This window comes from Tympanuchus pallidicinctus, unplaced genomic scaffold (genome assembly GCF_026119805.1).
Source record: "Tympanuchus pallidicinctus isolate F22 unplaced genomic scaffold, pur_lepc_1.0 scaffold1, whole genome shotgun sequence".
NCBI lineage: Eukaryota > Metazoa > Chordata > Aves > Galliformes > Phasianidae > Tympanuchus > Tympanuchus pallidicinctus.
This window is the reverse complement of record NW_026294618.1, coordinates 44,519,806-44,533,994: the sequence shown is the minus strand read 5'-3', so window position 1 is coordinate 44,533,994 and position 14,189 is coordinate 44,519,806. Positions and strand designations below refer to the sequence as shown.

At 40.5% G+C, this 14,189-nt stretch overlaps 1 protein-coding gene across 3 annotated transcripts in view; it reads left to right on the top strand.

The window, feature by feature from the left end:
• Window positions 1-14,189, top strand: part of FYN (FYN proto-oncogene, Src family tyrosine kinase) — a 130,084-nt gene that overhangs the window by 22,093 nt on the left and 93,802 nt on the right. The window lies entirely within an intron of this gene.

Here is a 14,189-nt window from a genome sequence, read left to right as displayed (position 1 = left end):
ATATCTCTTCAAACTTCATCCAGTAAGAGCTCTCAGTGAACGTTAGTTAAAGTTGTTTTTATCTGTGGGGTGGAAGTATTGCATATCCCAGTGCTGTGGTTTTGTGCTAGTGAGTGCTGCTGGGTCTTGTGCTGATCAAGTGACTGAGAAATCTTAATTCCATGTCTTGACTTAGCAGCCCAGCCACGCATTCCCTTATCCCCCATTTTAAGTGGAAAAGTTTGCAAAAGGGCGATCAGAATGGTGTTTTCATTTCACTTAGCTTACCAGAACCCTTGGATAAAATGCTGCAGATGAAGAGATGCATCCAGATTCCACACTGAGTACTCAGAAGTGGGGTAGTGAAAAGCATTTGCACTGGGACGAGTTTCAGTGCCCTGTGTTCTCCAAATAAAAGATTCTTGTTTTTGCCTAGCTACATTCTTCAAAGTGACCGGGTTGTTTTGGCTGCAGCTCCTCAGAAAACTCAGCCTAGGCTTGATGCATAGATCTTCAGCACAAAAGGTCTAAACAGTTGCAAAGGTTTCCTAAGCAATGAAGAGCAATGTGTTGGAAGGCTACAGATAGCCCCAAATGTAAATTACTGCTTTACACTCCAAAGTTTGGAATTCTAAATTCCCATCTCAGAATTCAGATTGGACTTTTTTTTTTTTTTTTTCCTGCTGGCATCATCCCATCCCAAAAGCTTTCTCTTTTTCCACATGTTAAATAAAAGCCAGAGAATTGTTCCACCTTTACCCATACCCGTGGCACATACCCATCTCTGACTTAACTGGATCATGGAGCTTTAGGAAAGGTTTTTAACACTACAGGGAGGAAAAAAGCACATCTCTTAGCTTCTTTGTAATTAGTCTGTAGTAAAACTGTACACGTGATGTTTGATAGCCCTTCTAACACTTGCCAGCATTACAGCAAAACTGGATGCTGTTCCATGTAACAGAGTGCAGACACTGATTGATGTTCTAGGCCTACGGATTTCTCTCTTGACAGTGAGTTCAACAGGCTAACTGCTCACATGAAAACATATTCCTTCTACTGTGGCCTAATTTCTGTTGTACCTTTTCTTTCTGAATTTGAGATGGATATCATTAATTTCTGATCTCCTGATGTATTTCTCTGTATTTATTTTGCAACTCTCAGTTAATATAATCCTAATCTTCTGTTCCATCCTACAAGGTCATTACTGGTCTTTCCGGAGCCACAGATGTCCACCTTATCCTTAAGCCAGTCCCTCTGTTTGATGGGGTGATTGCAATGGTGCCTGGTGTTCCAGGTGATGCCCAACTCTGTTCTGTTTTTAGAGCTCCATCTCCCTCCCAGCCTGTCCACCCCTTGAGGGGTTGAAATACTCAGAGTCGTGTCCTATGCTCACTTCACCAGCACCTCAGCTACACAGATGGCTCTGTGGGGGACAAATGTTGTCAAGCACCATCCATTCACATGGGCTTTTCTGAAGATGATGCAAGATTACTACTCTGGAACTCACTCATCTATAAATGGAAACCTCTGCAATACTCTTTGTATTCTGGAGGAGTTCTGAGCACTGTAAGAGCTGTACAATTACTGTGATTGAATCAAATGTAAACCCATCCAAGAGGCAAGTGGGTGTTTCCAGAAATGATCCTGGTTGAGGTATAATCAGTTTTAAATCTGTACTGTTATATATAAAATCTGTGGTCAAAAACTTGGTAAAAACTTCAGAAAAATTTTTTCTGCTTCAAAGAGAAGATATATTTAGCTTAAAGTAATCACAAGGCAAACATGGCTGTGGTCTGTAATTTTTATGGATATAGTTAACAAGTATTTTTGGAGGTTTGGGAGCTGTTGATAAAATGACAAACTGCTCTTGCCTCATGAACATTTCCCTCACTCTGGAAACAGTAAATGCACTAGAGAGTAGTGGTGATAAGTTATGCATTTCCATAAATAATACATATTTATATTAATATATTTCATCATTATGTGGTATCTGTACAGGAATTACTCTGTCTGCAACCTAGTGTTACCCTCATTGTTTTCAGTTGTGATAATTTAAGTGCTAAGGAAGGGAGCTTTCTGCTCTGGGGGAAATGGGTGGGGGGACAACGCTTGCCATACCTCTGCTGGGAGTTGCAGGCAGCTCCTCTGAGCAGCTTTGCCTCACAAGTATGATGCAAGGGAAAGGGGACCTGCTGTGGGTTCCCCCTTCAGCATTGTGCTGCCTGAGGATGAAGGAGTCCCGGAACTCAGCTGTCAAGGCAGCATTGCCATCTTTCAGGCAAATGTGTTGTCAGTGGGAAAACATATTGTAAGGAAGCTCCAGCAGGCTGTGCAACCCTTGATTTCATTCCTCAATACCACCTTGACTGTGCCCCCACCCCTCACCAAGACATCATAGCTCCTGTTGAGAACATTTTCTAACAACTGACTCAATAGATTAGGGCAGTGCAGGTGCTCAGCCCACTCCCTCAGCACCCTTTGGGACCACAGAGACCAGGCCCTGGGTAATTTCAGACCTCCAGGAGGCAGGAACAGTTCCTCCTGGTAAGGTCATCTGCCTTACTTTTCTTTCTCTTTAATTTGGTTAGTTCTGTTGTCATCTTTTAGTTTTTCCATAAATAAGCAAGAAACCGCTACTGATAATGAACAGCTAACAGAGTGATTGTAAACTCCATCCCATCAAATAGAGAGCTTCCTTCAGCAAACCACAGAAGTTGTATTCATTTTAGTCAGCCATTATCCCTACCACAATTTTAAAAAACAGAATGACTTTCAGTTCTAGAAGGGCATTGAAACGTAGGATTCTGAAATGGAATGGATCAACTTTGCCCAGATCGCTTACTGGGAATAAAGGATCCCCCGGGGTTATTCTGTCAAATTAACTTTGTAGCTAAGTATATACCATGGAAAAAGATCCGTTGAACAAACTTAAATGTGCAGGTATTGGTTTATAATGGATTTGTGTCCTTTCTGTCACATTTTCCTTTCTTCTGCACTTCCTTTGTTGTATCTTGCCTTTAATTATTTTTGAAATCCTAAGAAGAATCTGTATCTGTGCTGTATTTCATAGGACAGCAACGCAGGGATGCCTTGGCAGTCTCTGAAGTGCTTCAGAATAAGTTCTAAGAAGTAGAAAGGATGGAAAAGGCTTCAGCTGAAATTCCTTTCATCAGACTATTCAGTGTGACAGCTCTAGTGAAATGGCAAAATCAGGTCAAAACTGCCAGACCCCCACTTTCTGAAAGAAAATTATGTATAAACCTAACACTTCAAACCTCCGGAAGAAAGAAGTTTATAAACAAGTATCATTATGGTATGTAAGACAGAAAATAGTATCAAAATAAATGCGTTGCCTCCCATTGCTTATTTCAGAGCTTTTCTTCACTCAGTATCATAGTGTTTGTGGTTTCTGAATAATATCTGTGTTCTGACAATCCCTAACTGCCAGGGAGACTCTGGCGATGTGTTCACTGGTACCATTGGGTCTTGCCTTGGATGAGCCCTTTGGCTCTGATCTGAGTAGGAGGAGGATGTGTTTGTGACAGGCTGGGCTGGGCCGAGGCACAAGGCTAGCAGTGGAGGTCCCTTTCTGTGCCACCTCTGCTGGGCCTGTGATGTGCTTGGAGCTGGGGAGCCTATGGACCTCCATCATCTCCAGCCCTATGTAAAGCTGAGAGTGTATGGGTGAACAAGCCTCATTCTCCCTTGCCCAAGTTTTATGTAAGGCTTTGTTAATCGCCTTCATCCATCAATTGGTGTTCCTGAGATTCTTCAAAACTTGATCAGAGAATCACAGAGTGACTGTGGTAGAAAGGGACTTCCGGAGGTGAACTTGTCCAACCTTCTGCTCAAACCACTTGAACCAGGACTGTGTCCAGATGATCTGTGAAGGAGACCATCCAAGGAGGGAGAATCTACAGCCTCTGTGGGTGAGCTGTGCTTGAGTCCTGAGAAGTAAAACCAAGCGCACAATTTCAGTAGGCATTCATCTCTGACATAACTGGCCTTTTGTATCTGCTGCTTCACACTAGAACATTTGACAGCAAGGCAAAGAGTTCAACTTTTAGTCTTCTTTCCAGCTAGCATCAGCTTCTAGCTTCTCTCTTCCTGTGAATTTATTCAGACCAAGCTTGTGTCATTTTGATAGAAATGAAACTGTTTTCCATCAAACTCAAGTATTTGCTGAAGATAGCTGCTTCCACTACATATGTTGCTGGCAGCCGTAAGAAAGTTGGAATCATCTTGGCTACTGAAGCAATTCAGTAATTTATTGTGCACATTTCAGTAGCACTAATAGGAGCTAGATTTGGCCAAATTAAATTTAAAATCCTGTTTACTTCTTCACTAGTCAATGGTAGCTTTGAAATGTGTTTTGGAAACTTGATGAGATCTCATTGCACAAGCCAGGAGAATTTGTCTTAATTGAATCTGACCTTTAGAAGTTCGTTATTTGGAGCTGTGTTTCTATTCTTCTCTTTAATGCCTGGCAGTGCAATCTTTATCTTCTGCAACCCAAGCTGTGCCCTCTAAACTGCTCACATGCAAAATGCCATAGCTTCAGAGACATTTCCTTTGCCAGAATGACTACTAGATTGGCCCATTTGTGTGCATTTATCAGTTTTTCACATATGAAAGCAGTTGCGTACACCAGTTTCTTAGTAGGTGGATTTGTTTCTTTTTTTGGGGAGAATTGCACTGGAAATTGTCTTTGCTGATAATTAATATTTTAATTTAGCAATATGTTTATTAATGCTGCCATTTGGTTTTCTATTTTATTCTAGGAATTATTTTGAGTGTTTAATGAAAACCATCATGATTTTTTTCATTTGAGTATTTCATTTTTAGGTTTTTGTTTTTTGTTTTTTGGGGTTTTTTTTGTATGAGTCTGAACCTTTTTTTCATCCTTAAAACATTTCTAAATGCTTGGTTCTAGAATGTGAGTTCTAATGAGGCTGTATCATTGTATTTTTTTTAATTAGATGGCAAGATAAAGAACAATCCAAAGTTTTCTGTTGAGCAAGCATGCATGCAGCTTTTGACTATTCCTTTCTTTCTGTGTATCCACAGGAGTACAGTTTCATTCTCTTGGTCGCTTCCAACTGGGAAATTAACTCCTAAGATATTTGCCACTGATAAATAGCTGCAAGAAAACAAAATTGCCTGCAATTTCTTTTAGAGGTGATTTAGCATGAACTTTAGTTTAGTAAGAACTACACTAAATGAGTGCTGTGACTGCTATCCACTTAATATTTTATTTCTCGTAATGGCAAACAAGTCAGCACGGGATAAGTTGCGATCTATGCTTGCAACTGGTAGATTTTTGAGTAGCAACTGTTCTGAGTTTGTGTGTTCTGCCCTTTCATTAAGTTACTTGCTCCTTCCCTTCTGCACATGCCACACAGGGTGAAAATATGCTTGAGAGTTGATACCATCATGTATGCATGTTCTATCAGAAGCTCAAAAGCTACAAGACATGTAGCTGTTAACATCTTGGACCTAGAAGTGGAACTTCTGGCCCAAGTTTCATGAAATTTCAGCTGCACAGATCATATTTCCGTTAGCAAAGATGTCTGTTAAAGATGTTCCTTGCAGCCATGTTAGTGCAGTCTAGGACAGAAGGCTGGTTTGAAAGAGGCCTTGTTCCTCTCATGTTAAATGATTTAACTTGAGTACGGTCTATAGTTATCTTTATATACATGTTAAACTCAATTCTAAATGTCCATGACAGCTGAAACTCCTGAATAAACTTACATCTATTATCATTTTCAACATATGGATTCAGGATCATTGAATTCCCTTGAGTTGTCTTTGTTTGTTGGTGTCTGTGGCCGTGCTGGATCTGTAACTTTGAGTCCACTTCAAATAGCGCAAAAGGAATTAGGTACATGACTTTGTTTATTTTTCACTGCTTCAGAATAGCTGAAAGCAAAACCTGATTTATTTATTTTTTTGATTGCCTTTCTGAATATAAATAGGTAGCATGAGTTTCATTTCTTGGTGACATACCAAGCAGATGTATATCTTGGTGAAATCATAGAGGAACCTCAGCATTGTTGTGGCAAGGATGCCAAAACTTTGGCACCGTTGGAGCTACAGCAAGAAGGACAAAAATAAGAACTAAACTTTTTTTATATATACCTTTTTTTTTTTCCCTGCGGGAGTATCCTGATGCCCTGTTAAATGGTTGTTAATGACAAGTATTATTTTCTAAAACATTCAAAATTGCTTTGTAGATGAGTAATTTTGTAATACATGTAAAAATGTCAATATAGCCGTGGTGGGAAAAGACAACCTGCATGCTGCTGCTGTGTATCAGAGGGACACTGTGCAGGAACTGGGAGCAGAGCAGCACCATTAGTTGACTGTTTTGTACCCAGAACCAGCAGCACCCCCATCACACGTGCAGCCTCCTTCCTGGATCTGGGGGCTGCAAGCCCTGCTGTGTGCAAGTGTTGATGCAGGCAGGGTGACAAACCACCAGCCTTAGCCATAAGCTGAATCTTGATTCTTTGCCATCCTGTTTTAACTGTAGCAACGGAAATGTAGAGATTGATCATGAGCTAACCAAAGTTAATGGGAAGGCCTCTATTTGATATCAGTAGAATTTGACATCAATAGTGCAATTTCTTTGGAGAAAAGGCTCCTCTGTGGTAATCTTTAAGCAAGAGTTTCTGTAAAAGCAGAGAACCTCTGACTGTAATCAATTTCAGTCCCTTTTAATGTGCTGGTTCCCAGTAATCATGAATAGTGAACAGCTCTTTGTGCTTGCTGGGTGCATGGCTGTGTGTGCAGTGATATCATGGCTGCTGAGGAACAGATTTCGATGAAGCTGTTGGGCGTGCACTGTGAGCTCAGCTACAGATGGGAAGTGCCTTTCCTGTGGAATTTAGATGAAAATTGCCATATGTAAAATACCTTCTGCAGTTTGAAAATCTAGATTGAGTTTTAATTGATAAAGCAAGTATTAAAATTTTAAGTATATAATCTTTTCTGATGATGCCTTTCTTTCCCAAGGTCAGTGGTGTCTGTTTATATTTCACGTCATGAAATTTTTATAGGAAAAAAATGAAGCAGTGTTTTGATTATGAGGTGGAAGCCCAGAGTTGAAATATTACTGGCTATTGTTTCCTGCAAATTCTCTGTCTGTGAATGGGTGTGTAGTGCATTTTTTTCAATTGCGGATGTATCTCCTGGTTATCTCATTAATCATACTTAAAGTTAACAGGCTTTTAAAACATACCTATAACATCAGATTGCTTTGTGTTTAATTAAATGTGTGTCTAATCCTACAGTTGTTAATTTGTCAAAGTGCCACTGGAACTTATTGCCATCTGATCAAATACAGGAGAGCTGGATAGAATCGAATAGGTCTTCAGAAAGTGAGTGCATGTCTAAGAGAAATCTTTCTTCTTATTTTTAATGGTATTCTAGTACCATCTAAGCTTTTGGTTATTTAGTGGTTAAAGTGTTTCCTCTCATTTTGACAGCAAATTGCTGTATCTGTTTAATTTTCTTTGGATCATTTCCTGTCCACAAAAGACTCTATCATAATTCTCAGCCTTTCTAGTATACACTCAATAGATAGGAAGTTATAGCTTCCTAATAGACCACATTCATGCAGAAATCTGTAAACATCCTTTTTACATCCCTTTTTTTCAAGATTTACCCATTAGTTATTCCTGCTACACTGCTTTGTGTGACAGATTGGCTAGTCAGTGGTTGTAAAATATGAACCTTTTCACTGTCAGTGTGCCAGATGAAAACAATACTGAGGACACATTACCAGTTTGAATATTAGGATATTGTATGTAGCCTTAAACGCACACCCAATGTGGATTTTTTTAAGTGCCCAAGCAAACATAAATGTTTGTTTAGTTTTGCATAGATAGATAACCTGCTCTGGTTTTGTGGCTATAAAAAAAAAACTGTAAAAATTCATTATTATCACTTTTAAAGAGGTTCAGACTAGCAGTGGAATAAGTTAATGAGCACAGATTAAATGTCTTCACTGGGTAACCAGAAACACAATAGATTTTGTGCTGAGCTGGTAGTACTGCCTATGAGGTGATCAGAGTATTTTCCTTATTTATTGTTTGTTCTTTGCACGCTGAAGAATATCTTGACCAATTAGGTCTCTGATTCATGCAGCTTCATGCATGAGATTCCTATCACAGTGGGAATCCTGCTCTGCTCCATGTCACAGGCTCCAGGAGTCTAGTTCCAGCAGTGTATATCTGGCTTGTGGACCACATGTGAGCCTTATGTGGCTACTGAACGTGGCCTGCAGTGTCCTGGTCCAGAGTGACACCACAACACAACAGGATGGCTTGCGCTTCCCTTCAGCCACAGCTTCTCTTCCATCTTGTGCCTTTACACATTCCAGTTAGGGATACAGGAAATAAATTTCTGTCAAGAGCATCTGTTCAGATCAGTGTGTCTTTTCATTGTTTATGGATCAAGATGAACAGAAATTACTTCAGTCCAGCTGAACTTTTTCAGTACCTTTCAGCATAATTTCTCATCCTTATTTGGTTTAAAAGTTTAGATTAATTTCCAAGGAATTCACTTGCGTGCATGCATGTGTGTGTGTACATAATACATCAGTGATTTCATCATCTGCTTTCTCATCATTACTGACTTCATTATAATGGCTCCTTGGAGAGATGGACAAACAATTCTGCCTGAAGTTGTTTGAATTAAGACTTTAAGGCCTGAGAACCAGAAGGGTCTCAGTTTCTAATTCCAGATAGCTCACAATTGACAGTAGTGTTTTTAATTCCCTTTCTGTCTAGTTTGGCAAAGTGATGGTGAGGCTATTTTCACTAAGAAACCTCTAAGTCTTGTCAGTTTTGTGGGTGAAGGAGGCCCATTTCCTTCTCCCTGTGACTTCTGTACTTAAGAGCCTAAAAATTAGTGGCAACCTCAGAGGCAGCTGATGTAACTTCTCTGGAGCCCAGCATCATTCTCACATCCCCTCCTTTCAGCGCAGAGAGGTCATCTTGAGTGCTGCATTTACATTTCTGCTTTCAGAGCCTGGTCAAAGAGTAGAGGAACATACCGCATTCATCCTGGCTGAATCAAGACTGCAAATTCAAAGTGTCTGCTGAGGCTTTCTTGTAATGAAATATTTTGAGGAGCATTACTTCCCGTAATCTACTGAATTCATCTAAATGGTTTTCTTTCTTTGTTTTCTAATTTTTAATTTCTGCAAGGTGCCTAAGGAAACTGGCAAGGATGTCATTTCAGGCTATGCTTTATTATGCTGCAATACAAACCAGCGTAGAGAACTTCTTTAGTCTGTAAGCCATAAAAATTAGCTTTCTTTGGAAAGCTCCCAAATCTCAGACCTGTCTGCTCTTTTTTTCTGCTCATCCTCTTCATCTCTCATCCTCTGTTTCCTCTTCATGCTTGTACCCAGTACAAAATATCTGTATTTCTGCATGTCTGTTCTATATTATTGGATGTTTGGAGAAATACCAAAATATCCCTTTCCCAAAACTTTTGGACAACTGACAGAAGGAAGGAAGTGCTCTGATTTGCATTACTGACACGGACTCCAAATACCCCAGATTGCCAAATTAGGAAAGTCTTAGCAGTGTACTATTTCAGTAAAACAATACTTCAGAGAGTTAGTTTTTTCAGACAGTTGAACTGTACAGAATTACAACTGTCTACTTCTTTTTGATGGATCTAAAGTTACTGACGAGTTAGGAGCTTGGTCTTTTGGAAGTGAATTCTGACTGTTCTTTTCCAAGGTTTAGTGCAGTGCAGCGGTCATGGCTTTTGTATTTATCAACATTTAGCATTCTCTCATGTTTTGTGCTTTCTGCAGTCCAAGAGAAGCACAGCTGGTTGATTGCAATTTTGTTTTGTTTTCAGATATTGTTCCTTTTTTTTTTTTTTCTGTATGAATTAAAAGGCAAAGGGAATTCTGCAAGTCTCCCATTTTCTAGCCTCATTATGAGCTATAGAAAATGAAGCAAATCTAAAGCTAGCTGGTCTTTCCATCATTCTTTTCTCTGGTATAAACAATCTTTTACATCTTGACTCGTTCTTTCCTTAAAGCAATCAATCATGAATGTCTCTTTCTATTTACCTGAATAGTATTAATAAAAATTGTAAAAAGATTCGAGGTGATCAGTACCCAATCAGAATAACTAAGGAAATCAAACCTGTCTTAGAAGATGATTCTTTGTGTGTTGTCCATAATTAAGATAAATGCCTTTGTAGACGATATTAGTTGATTTATAATGTAGCCAAGTTCTGATGAGTATGAAGTATTGGGGTACTAATCAGTCATGTTAGTACAAACTGGACACGGATCTGTTACCGTAAGCAAAGTCTTGTCCCTATCGGAAACAGTACTGTGTCATCACGTGGTTTAGTAGAAATGGTGATGAAAGTGGTTTTGTCTGTGCCTATATTAACAGTTAAGTCAGCCTCAGTGTGTTCACTCCTGTGAAGCCTGGCTTATTTGCTGTAGATATTCTGAGCTGCAGGATGATAATACGCAGTCCTGCTTACAGATGCCACATTCTGCATCACAGTGTTCATTGCAGCTGTCCCATGATCAGTGGAAGACTGGTCCCCAAGATGTCAGTCTGTCACCGTTACCACATGCAGAACTCTCCTTCCCACGCAATATAGAGCTGCCTCTCAGCTACCCTTTGGCATAACTGTAGAATTATTTCAATGTAAGCATGTGACTTGCTGATTGGAGATGACTTATTTCCTGTAGAAAATGCTGAAGCTGAGTTGTGTTGCAATGTATACCAAAGAAACAGTGAACAGAAGTTCAAAAGAAACCACCTGTATTTGCTTTACTGGAGAAAAAGAGAAGCACTTCAGAGGCAGGTCATCTGTATAGTTGCTGTCCTATACCCAGCTCCACTACTGGCTTGAGCAAGTGATAGTAAGTGCACGTACAGGTGGACTTGGAGGGGCAGAGGTGAAGAGGAAGCACTGGCATATAAAACATCCTATCTCATGGAACACAGCATCTAAATGAACTGTGTGTCTCTGTCTTGTGGTGTGACCACAGAGCAAGAGAGATGATGGAGCTGCAACAGCAAACTTGGAAGATCTTCTAAATGGAAAAAAAGGTTTAATTTCTGAACAGGAAGAAGAGATGGTTTGGGGCAGAAGCGTGTCTGAAGACAAATCTGCATATAGGTGTCAGTGCTGCCTACCGATTTTATAACTGTAAAAGGAAATTGGTGGATAAAAGGCAAAGATTATCTGTTCCTCTGAAACGGTTTTTACTGTGAAGTGCAGAGCAAGTCCTCCTGTGCAGGAGCTTATATCTAATGGTGCAGTAATGTAGCTATCTTGACGTCATGTGGCCTTGAAGAAGGAATAACAGTAGGTCCTGTCTCCAGTTTTTCTACTTTGTAGTGGTGCTTTTTGTGGTGCTGCTCAGGACTCTTCTTGCTCAGGTGTGGAGGAAAGAGATATATTGCCTGGGCAACAAGGATTGCTGTTCTGTGTTTGAGATGCACTTCGCTCACAGCAAGCAAACCTAGGCACTGGGAGGGAAATGTTCAGTTGTGAGCAAATTAGATTCATGCTCTTAGTGTACAAACATGTCTCTCATAAGAAGATCAGATGGGCTCTTAAGATTTCATTCTTCTCCAGTTACCTTTACCTGTGCTGAGCTTTCTAAGAAAATAAGGAATCTGTTTTCATTATTATCATCTGTTTTAATGGGGGCACCCAAAGGTGGTGCTTTCACCAAATGAATAGATGGAAGTGTTTCTTCTCTCTCTTACTTCTCTGCAGAAACAGTGGTCTCTAACAGTTTGTCAAGATATCTATATTTGAAAAGAAGGAAACTTTTTTTCTTTCTAAATTAGAGGTAACTGATGACTGTTCATTTGACTCCAGAACCATGTTCAGGCCGTCCTCTGCAAAGCAGGTGGGGTTATTTAGTGAGCTGCCATTTCCAATTGGTTGCAGAAAGCCTATTCAGGTATTGCCTGAATTTGTTTTGGATGCTCACCTGAGTATGGTAAGGCCGATAGAATGCTCTTTTGGGGCGAGTGGAGGAACTAAAGTAACCACAGAATAAAATGGCATATGCACCCACTGACCCTGCTGCTACCAAATACTCTTCCTCTTCCAAACACCCACAGCTAATCACAACTACTGTTTTGTGAGCTGAGTTGCATGGTCACTCATGTCAGTCATGTTACTAATAATGAAAGCTTCTGTGTTTTATGTGCATGCATAGATCTCATGGCTGCTTACAGTTGTGTTTAGCTGTCTGGATGGTATTTCTAATGCAGGTTACATTCAGAAGTGTTTCTTCTGATTCTGGATCTTTAAAATCTTTCTTTTTTTTTTTTTAATTCACTTGTGCATACCAAAGGCTTTCTCATTTTCTTTTTAAATAAGCATAACGTAGTTATTTTATAACATTCGCTTTCATGAAATAATATGAAGTTGAAAGAACTTTGAAGTTGAAATCAAGTGATTATTCAAAATGTTGGCTTCTCTCTTGATGTTTAAGGGCTAAAGCCAAAGAGGTGTTTAAGAATTTCAATTTACATTGAATAGGATTTAAGAGCCAGTTTTATAAATAAATTTTTTTGGATTTCAATAGTTACCATCTTCATCTTTGCCACTTGTCAGCTGAGAAAGCTCCATACTATTTTTTAGTGTGAGAGCATGCAGATAAGAGTAGAAGAGCACAGATATTAATGAAGCCATGAAATCGTTGGGTTGCTACTTACTACCAAAAGGCTGTGATCTCCTTAGTTGTTGCTCAGAACCCTGGGTGATGGAAGAGGAGGTAAGACCAGAATCTATGCGCTCAGCAACACAGGCTGCCTCTCAAGGACAAGAGCCATTGCCAACACTGGTCACTAGCCCTACAAAAGGGGACATTCACCCCTGCTGCTTTCCTGCAGGTTCCTCTAGTTCAGAGAGGTGTGCCAAATGGTGGTATGCAGCAGATGATATTGTATGTACATCTTTGAGTCACAGCCATACGCCTCTCATTGCTTGTCAAAACACTGGTGATGCAGAAACTACACAGGCTCTGCTGGGAATACCCCTCCCTTCTCATCTGAGTGAAGTCTGGGTATTTCTCATCGGGTGACGTTCTGCTTGGTGATCAGTCAGGGCATGTGCATGGAGAGAAAGAGGAGAATCTTTGTGAAAATCGCAGGACATCTCGCAGAGGAAAGACTGACCAGAACCTGCATGTGTTTCTGACCTGGCTTTCACACATGCTGTCAGCTGCACCCCTATGCCCTAGTAAGCACTCGGGCAGGACTGTGCAGAGCTGGGCCGAGCCCTCACGGAACAGTGACTGCAGACAGCGTTGTGGGTGGAACCATGCGAAGGAGGAGCGTTGGTGGGGAGTTTTGGGTGGCCATATCTCCCACCTACGCCTTGTTCACTGTCCTTGAAGTTCCCCTTCAGTAACTGGGCATCATCACCTGACACTGACTTCAACTGAAATTGCATTTTCTTCGCCTTTTATTAAGAACTTCTTCCTGCCTGCTGGTAGTTTTTCTTTTAACCCCATATCCACTATCAGCCTGCCCTCCTGTGCGTTTCCTCTTCAGTTCCTCTCCCACTCCTTAAGTTTTACAACTAATGCTTCCCTTGACATGCTGGAAGAGCAAACATCAGCCATTCTTTGAACACCACAGAATGCACAGAGGCATTCTCCAACCAGGCACAGACTTGCAGTTATGCTGGGGGCCTGCAGAGCTGGGGAGCAGCACCCCTGCCATAGGAGCAATTGGGGAGGTCACCTGGAGCAGCATCCCTGTCTGCTTTTCTACTGTGTGCCACGGTTTGCTTTTGTTCAGGGTTTTCATTTCATTTTCTTACTGAAGTTTGCTTTGCCTTGGGATTGAGACCGTGATAGTAAAAATGAAAAGTGTCACAGTTCATATCTGATGTTTTCAGATAAAAAAGTTACATGGCTTGTCTCTTCTGCCTCTGAAGGTATGCTATGCATTTTCACCAAGATGTTGTATTTTAGTTTGGAAGAGAACAGTTGTAATTTTTTAAATGTGGATTCGGCAGTTGACTGTTTGTCCTCTGAAAGGAACCTCTTCCATTTTACTGGCAGGATGAAGCAGCTGGCTGTGCTTTCTGTTTTTCTCCTGTCTGTAGGAGCTAGTGCTTATAGAAATTTTCCCACTGATGTTGGTAGGAAGAGTGATCTGACAAATGCATAACTCTGCAAAGCATCC